This window comes from Triticum aestivum, chromosome 2A (assembly GCF_018294505.1).
Source record: "Triticum aestivum cultivar Chinese Spring chromosome 2A, IWGSC CS RefSeq v2.1, whole genome shotgun sequence".
Classification (NCBI taxonomy): domain Eukaryota; kingdom Viridiplantae; phylum Streptophyta; class Magnoliopsida; order Poales; family Poaceae; genus Triticum; species Triticum aestivum.
This window is the reverse complement of record NC_057797.1, coordinates 435,091,100-435,100,095: the sequence shown is the minus strand read 5'-3', so window position 1 is coordinate 435,100,095 and position 8,996 is coordinate 435,091,100. Positions and strand designations below refer to the sequence as shown.

The following is an 8,996-nucleotide window of genomic DNA, read 5'->3' as shown; positions in this document are numbered from 1 at the left end:
CCAGTTGATGGCGGCTCTCGTCAAGTATGCTGATTCTGATAGTACCAAAGACCCGATGTCTGACAAAGAAAAGACAACGAAGGGAAAGAAGAACGGGAAGGGTCATCAGCATAACCCGGCAAATCAAGGAGGTAATAAACGCAAGGCTGATGAGTTTGTTGCTAACACCAATGCACAGGGCGGAAATCAACGGCGCAAGGGCAGACAAACCCCTCGGTTGGGCGGGTCAGGTCCCACCCTTGAGCAACTATTGAATGAACCTTGTCCAAGGCACGACACCCGTGAGAAGCTAGCCTCCCACCTGTGGAAAGATTGTACGATCATGAAGGCGTTTAAAAATTCAAACGCGTTTGATGGAGTTCACGACCCAGGTGGCGGTTGAGGTGGAGACAGTTTCCAAGGCCCGGGCGCCGGTTCAGGTGGAGGAGGATTTCACGGTCAAGGCCATCCTCGTAACCAAGGAGGATATAATCCACAACCCGGCCAAGGTCATCAGCAGCAACAGTCCGGATATCAGAGCAACCCAAAACAACTAAATAGTGGGCAATACCATGTATTCACCACTAGTTTATGTAAGAGGTACCAGAAGCTTCACAAGAGGCTCGTCAATGCCGTTGAGCCGATGATTCCACGTTACTTACGTTGGTCAGAGCAGCCTATTGTGTGGAGCAGAGAGGATCACCCACCCGGGTCGATAATCCGAGTCACTTGGCTTTGGTAGTGGCGCCTCAGGTTGGTGGATACAAATTCACTAAGATACTCATGGATGGAGGCAGCAGCATTAACATCCTCTACTATGAGACGTTCCGCCGGATGGGATTGACTGATAAGAGTCTTAAACAATCCGACACTGTTTTTCATGGTGTGGTTCCTGGCAAGTCGGCGTACCCAGTGGGTAAGATTGAACTGGAAGTAGCCTTTGGGGATGAGTATGATTCCAGAGCAGAAAAATTAACCTTTGAGGTGGTAAAGATCAAAAGCCCATATCATGCTTTGTTTGGACGGCCGGCTTATGCCAAGTTCATGGCTCGGCTGTGTTATGTATATTTGCACCTCAAGATGCTGGGCTATAAGGGCACCATCACAGTACAATGGAGTCGGAAAATAGCTTTGGAGTGTGAAGAAGGTGATGCTGCCTCTGCTGAATCTGTTTGTGCAATAGAGGAATTAAAGTTTTACAAGGATCATGTTGACCCGGCAGACATGACGTCATTAAAGAAACCAACAACAGAGCATGAGCCGGTGTTGAAATTCAAATCAGCTGATGACACCAAGATGGTTGACTTTGTGCCTGGCGACTCATCCAAGCAGTTCATCATCAGTGCAAACTTGGATCCAAAATAGGAGAGCGCGCTCATCGAGTTCATCCGTGAGAACCGGGACATCTTTGCATGGAAACCTTCAGACATGCCGGGTGTCTCGAGGGAACTCGCTGAGCACACTCTCAATATTGATCCAAAGTTTAAACCTCTCAGACAGTTTCTCCGACGGTTCAATGAAGAAAGGCGCAAGGCCATTGGAGAAGAGGTGGCCCGGCTCTTGGCGACCGGGTTCATCGTAGAAGTCTTTCACCCAGAGTGGTTAGCCAACCCGGTGCTTGTACTAAAAAAGAATGGCACCTGGCGTATGTGTGTGGATTACACCGATCTGAACAAGGCTTGTCCGGCTGATCCTTTTGCCCTCCCCCGTATTGATCAGATCACCGATGCTACGGCGGGTTGCGCATGTTTGAGTTTCTTGGATGCTTACTCAGGTTATCATTAGATTAAGATGGCGGTCAAAGATCAGGAGAAGACGGATTTTATCACTCCTTTTGGAGCTTTCTGCTATGTGTCTATGCCTTTTGGGCTTAAGAGTGCCCAAGCGACTTACCAACGGTGTGTACAGAACTGTCTTCATGATCAGATTGGGCGTAATATTCATGCTTATGTGGATGATATAGTGGTAAAATCCAGGAAAGAGGAAACATTGGTAACAGACCTGAAAGAGACCTTCGATAATCTCCGGGTCTACAAAATGATGCTTAACCCGGCCAAGTGTGTTTTTGGAGTCCCAGCCGGCAAGCTCTTGGGTTTTTTGGTGTCCAACCAAGGTATTGAAGCTAACCCGGAGAAAATCAAGGCAATTATATCCCTGGCCCAACCAACATGCATCAATGATGTTCAACGACTGGCAGGTCGTGTTGCTGCTTTGAGCCGGTTCATAAGCTGGTTAGGGGAGAAGGCAATGCCTTTGTATCAGATGATGAAGAAAACAGATGATTTTGTTTGGAGCGATGCTGCAAACTCTACTTTTGAAGATCTGAAGACACAGCTTGCTGAGCCGCCGGTCCTGGCTGCTCCAGTTGAGAAAGAGCCGCTGTTGTTATACGTGGCCGCCAACTCACGTGTTGTTAGTGTGGCTATTATGGTGGAGCGCAAGGAGGCTGGCAAGGAACATCCGGTTCAACGACCGGTTTACTACGTCAGTGAGGTGTTAATTGAATCCAAGAAACGATGTCCACATTGGCAGAAGCTCGTGTATGGGGTGTTCATGGCAAGCCGGAATCTTAAACATTATTTTCAGGGTCATCCAATCACTGTGGTTAGCTCTGCTCCTTTGGGAGACATCATTCAAAATAGAGAAGCCACTGGACGAGTCGCCAAGTGGGCCATTGAGCTTGGGTCTCACGGGTTGAAGTATGTACCACGTACTGCGATCAAATCTCAAGCACTAGTTGACTTCATTAATGACTGGACAGAGATGCAGATGCCAGAAGAGAAACCAGACAACACGTATTGGACTATTAATTTAATGGGTCCAGACAGTTGGAAGGCTCGGGGGCTGGAGTTGTTTTCACCTCTCCTCGAGGTGACAAATTTTGTTATGTGTTATGGCTGATGTTTCCTTGCACTAACAACGCAGTAGAGTATGAAGCCTTGCTCCATGGTCTTCGAGTGGCAAAAGAGATGAGTTTGAGCTGGGTCAGATGTCTTGGCGACTCAGATTTAGTGGCTCAACAGGTATCAGGCAAGTGGGATTCTGTCGGCGTTTTGGGAACGGGGGTCCCCAAACTTGCCTGCCTGCGGCCTGCGGCGTGGCTCAAGTGGGGGCCCAGCACGGCCCATCTTCATCAGCTCAAGCTCAAGACCCTCGCGAGGGGCCAAGCCTCGCAGGGCGGACGACAGAAAGCTTCCTCACAGGCAGCCTCATCAGGCAGGCTCGCGAGGAGGTGAAGAGATCAAGGCAGGGGTACCTCGCGAGGAACCCGTGACACAAGCCATGACGATCGAGACTAGGCGGGCGCCGGCCTGCACAGTGTCCTTGTTTCCCCTATGGTGCAAAGGGGGCAAGCACATGCCAAGGCACCGGACAAAGGTTACCATTCTGGTGCAACAAGACCAAGACCAGCAGAGCGGCATGACGGAGGTCACCGTGGAGCCCAAGACGGCCTCATCACCAATACTTTTGGCAGCCGAAGACCACTTTTGGTCAGGATAACTTGTACTATATGTTCCCCTTCAAAATGGCCAATTGTTGGCGCCCTTCCCGCTCATTATTTGGGGAGAGGTCCAGGGCCTCTATAAGTAGAACTAGCCACACAGAGTAGAGGGACATCGAGAAATCTGGTAGAGCCCTAGCAAAGAGAGAGAGAGAGGCGATTGAACTCACCCTAGCAGTTCATCGCACCAACTCAAGAACACCTCTCGCGAGGCTATTCTTCCCTTGTACTGTTCGTCATCAGCCCCTGAGGCAATCCACCACACCACACACTGGAGTAGGGTATTACACCACAACGGTGGCCCGAACCAGTATAAACCTTGTGTCCCTTGTGTCGTTCGTTGTTTCCAGTTTAGATCACGCGAGGAGATTGGACGTAGATCGGTAGGGGAGAGATCTCCGCGCGCACCCCAGTGTTCGAACCTCAAGGGTCTGCCGGAACCCGAAATCCGACATTTGGCGCGCTAGGTAGGGGTGCGCCGGAATCTTTTCTTCCGCCGTTCGCGTGTGATCTTCCGTCGTGTCCATGGCTGACGCTCGTCGGGCTCGCGCCGAGCGCCGGGCTGCTCTCGCCACCCGCGTCGCCCAGACGGCGCCCGTCGGCGGACGTCCTCGTCGTTCCCCGTCGCCTGCCGCCAACGCCGCCACCGGCCCGGCGGGGAACGAGCAGCAGGCCTCCTCCCAGCATCCTTCGGTGCAGCGGGAGGGCCGCACCGCCACACCGTCGCTGACTCCAGCCGCTTCGTCGTCCCACGCCCGTCGCGCCCCCACGGACGCGCATGCCGCGCTGCTCCTGGCAAGAGAACTCTTGCACTACCGCCTCGTCGACGACCTCTACGAAGACTGGCTCGCCCGCATCACCGAGCTCGTCAGCGCCGCAGGAGGGTTCCCCCTTGCCGTCCCTCTCGCTGCCTCGCCCTCCATTCTGCGCAGAAGGCGAGGATCAGGAGGTGCCTCCACCACCTCCTCCCCAAGGAGGTGCCCTGGCTCCAAGGCGCGCAGCCCCGGGGCAAGACCCTCCGCGCCCGGCGCCTACGCAGCAAGGAAGGAGCTGCCAAGAGATCCCTCGTCCCCAAGAAGGCGCTCGCGCGCTCCCGGCGCCGGCGCGCCAAGATCGCGTCCCTGCACCCCCATGCCAAGACCCCGCGCTCCTCCAAGCGGTGGCGCGCGGTAATCCCCAGGAGCAAGCCCAGTACCAGCAAAAGGCACCGGTGGCCACAGCAGGCTGCCGTGCCCTCACCCCCAAGCTACGCGGCTTCGCATGGCACGACCTGCCCCCTCGCTATGATGGCACGGCGGACCCTGCGGAGTTCCTGCAACTCTACGAGCTATGCATCGAAGCTGCCAACGGAGACGAAAGGGTCATGGCGAACTGGTTTCCCATGGCGCTCAATGACGGGGCCTGCACCTGGCTCCTGAACCTGGCTCCTGCCACAATCTCCTCTGGGACAAGATGCGCACTCGCTTCATCCACTACACCACGACACCACAAAGACGACATGCATCTGTTGGTAAAAGTGAGCAATGCCGACACTTTTTTTCCCAAACTATACCGACACATAGTATGATAGTATTTATATAACCTCCTGACACATTATCTGTCGCTGAAGCACCAGCAAAGCACCGACGTAATTTCTGTCAGCAGTTACAATCTTTACTGATTGTTTGTGTGTGGCTGATTCTTTGGGACATAAAAAGTGTCGGCTTTGTTTCCTTCCACCCACATCCATATGCGCGCGATGGAAAACACCCGAGTCGGACCAGACCAGCAAAAGAAAAGAAAAAACACAACCGTCCAACCCCCAATCTCACCCTTCTCTCTCTCACCACTCACATAGAACCCGTGCGCCGCCGCCTCCGACCTAAACCTAACTCGACCGCGCCGCCGCCCGTCCGCTTGTTCCCTCGCGCCACATCAACTCCAACCCTGACCTTCCTCCCCGCAGGGCACCATCCGCCCAGGAGCAGCAGCTCCATCCGCTACGCTAAGGAGTAGCAACGCTGTCAAGCGCCACCGTACAGGAGCAGCAGCGCCGTCAAGCGCCACCAGACAGGAGCAGCAGAACCGTCCACCAGTAAGGAGAAGCAAGGCCGTCGGCCGCCGAGGATCCAACGCTGGTTTTCCTCCACCTGTGGCCTCTGTTCCGGCTGATTTCCTTCCCTCCGCCCGGCCTGAGGTAAGCTTCTGGTATGTGAGTCCTTTCTCGTCGCCCCTTCCTTGCCCCACCTCCAGATTCGGTCGCTCTAGGTGAGCTCGGTCAATGCTTTTCTAGTACGTGTAGGTAACTAACTAGATCCAGCCATGAATCGGCTGGCCTCTGGGTAAGTAAATCTATTGTTTTTCTTGTGCGTGCTTCATCCACAAATTTGTAGCATGTAACAATTTCCTGGCAGAGGCAGTACAAAGGAGAGGGATGAGTCTGTAGAATTGTAATTACTTTTCCCGTTGTGAGTGGCATATTTTATTTTTCATTTATTTATTTCTTATTGCACGGGTGCCAGCTTCAAAGCCTTGTGGCTAAATCAGATTATGTGTGGGCCTATGAAGTCACAAATGTGATCTGTATGTCCTAATTATGTACACATGTAGTGATGCGTCTATCAAAGAGAAGCATTTTTCAGTAATAATGTACTAACAATCAATCTTTATATGTAGGTGGTGGGGGCAAGTGAAGAATTTACATCGGTTCTGTTACAGGAACAGAGGATGGTCCTCCTAAGCTGCTTAATGGTACAATTTGTAATGTCATTATGAACATTGGATGCATTAGACTGTCATAATACCTAGTTTCTATCGAAAAGTAAGTGTGTACGTGCAACGCACGTCGCACATCTCAATCAAACCATATCAAATTTTGCGGGTATAAAATTTTGAATTCAAACTTTAGGATGACAGAAATCAATGGCAATAGATTGGCTGAAGAACTTCTCCACAAAGAATGTAAGGGCGTAGCGTATTTAGTCTATTCCTACAAAGATTTCAGAATGTTTATTTTCTTGGGCAAAAATCAAAGTAACATATGAACATTGTCCAAGTGGACATGGCGTCAATGCAAAGTTGGAACAAAGATGCACAAAAAATAGGAGTGTTGGCTGAACTAAATTAGTTTTCTTCTTGGATTCGAGCTGCTTGTTATCTTCAGAATTTGAAGGCTCGGCGGCTGCGGTAAAGCCACCCATGCCATAGCGGGCACCGCCAGTGAGCAGGAAGAGTCGGATTTTTTTACCCCATTCTTAGTTTATCTCAGCTTTTCATGGAGTGGAACTACAGTTCAGACAAACAGTATCTATTGTGTATATAGTTTCAGAACATCTAGAAGCTAAAAACAGATCAATAAAGCGTTAGGTTCATGATAAGGAATTGGAGAGAGGAAATTTAGCATTTTCTCTATGACATGAATGGCATGCAAGCAACTACCTAATGCTTAGTTCTGTCAATATTAAACATGAGTTAAAAATGTCGCCGTGCTTCAACATCTTAACAGAGCAGAAAGGCTACTATTCTAGAATGAGACACTATACGGTATAAGGAAATTGGGCATGTGCAGATCAAGGATTATAATAATTATTGTTTTGCAAAGCTAGCCACGGCTGAAAAAAGAACCCACACAAAATTTAGGATGACTGAAGCCACCCTTCCTAACTAAGATGAATATACAAGAAATGATAAATTAACACCGGATACATAAGTAAGTTTAATGGCTAAAATAAAGGAAATGCGTAATGTCATGGTGCTTTTAGTTATTCATGTGCAAATTCAAAGCACGATCCGATGAAAGACGCAAAGATTCAAAGTTATCAGTTGATACAAAATGTGTTGAATTGTATCAACTATGCGAAAAAGAAATTAATACAATGTAGCCTTTCTGCACAATTCAACAGCAAGCAGGATGCACCTTATTAGAAGAAAAGCAACTACATAAAATCCTGGCAAATTTAAGAAGAGAGAGATGTCGCTAAGATCTGTTGAAAGATCTTACCAGTGCTTGGAAAGGAGCCAATCGTAGTAGCAGTTGCGACGATACACTGATCTCTTCAAAAGCTTTCTTGCTTATTCACACTTCTTGAGTTCAGTATAAAATACATGAGGATTTAACAATCTGGTTGGTTGTAGCCAATTTTCCATGTGATGTTTTGCCGAAATTTTGAAGTTCAGCAATGTTGTTTCATGGTTCAATAGGTCAGTGTAAAATAATTATGTGGCGGTCAAGTCTCCATCCCATGTTATTTACAATCTCAAACAACGAAAGCTCACTTTCTACCGTTCACCAAAGGTTCCAAGTTACTACTTTTTACTCAAAGATCTAATGTCTGCTGATCTTTCAATCTTATGGCTGAGATTAACATAATTGCAAAAGGCAACATCAGCTCAAATTTTAGTCTGCATTGGAAACCATCAAACAATTTCCAGCAAGATGTTTTTCGAAGGACAGAGGGAGTATATGACTTCCATTTGTCTAGGAATAATGCAGGTAAACCTACACAAAGAGCACACATACATGCGTCCATACATGGTAATTTCTAACTGCTCATGATGTGAAACCAGAGGCATATAAAGGTATAATTCCCATATACGGATGAACTTCCCATCAAAGTCTAGTTTCAAAATGTGTCTGCAAGAAAAAGGAATAGATAGGAAATTAATACTAACTGAGCGACCAAGTGGAACATATATGTATATAATCGTCACAGCAGTATTTTTCCTGTAGTGAGTGTGAAGTGATCCTTACTCTTTGTTGCCATGAGTTAAACATGACAAGTGATACTTACTCTTACCCCCACCTGCACCTCATTCGTGTTGTTGCTCTTCCGTCGTGGCCGTGCAGCCGCTGCCGCTGCACGCTACACATGTGTTGTTGTCCGCCGATGTGCCGCTGCTCCCTGCCGCAGTCGCCTCCCCAGGCGACCCCACAAGTCACAACCATTCAAATCCTCTGAAACATCATTCCGTTTATTCACAAATTTTACTTCAAAAAATATTTAAAAATAAAATGGTGCTTCATCTTATGCGAAAAATGAAATATCCGTAAATATAACTTCATGGACTGTAGTGTTAATAAAAAAATTACATCGCAATAACTTTTTAAAACACAGAACTGCACCGAAAAAACCGGATCCTTCCATCTAGGAAGGTGATCTTCGTGCCCTTCTTCCACCCCGGCTTGACATCGATAGTAAGGATCTCCTCCAGCCGGATGGTCTTTCTAAAAATAGTCGCCATCAGGAATTGGTGTTTAGTGTTTATTTTAGCACCTAAAATAAGTTTGTTGTTCTATTAAAGACATGCACCCAAAACTGAAACTACTCCAAAATGACCGAGCAGGCTAAAAATTGAAGGTGGCTTAAATATTAGTAAGAACCGACCAGGCTGAACTATTTGATTGAACCAACAGAGATGTTGCACTGCTAATAATTATCTTTAGTATAGATCATGGACAATGGTGGTTGTCGCTGCATCTACTAAAGAAATCAAACGTACCCAAGTGGTCAACTACACATTTCTCAAGTTTAATCTT

General features: G+C 48.3%; 1 long non-coding RNA gene across 1 annotated transcript; it reads left to right on the top strand.

The window, feature by feature from the left end:
- The first annotated feature begins 5,278 nt into the window (after positions 1-5,278).
- LOC123185379 (uncharacterized) lies at positions 5,279-6,349 on the top strand. Its single transcript, XR_006493360.1, has 2 exons — positions 5,279-5,657; positions 6,137-6,349. It is a non-coding gene; the product is annotated as an uncharacterized lncRNA (long non-coding RNA).
- Positions 6,350-8,996: the final 2,647 nt, after the last annotated feature.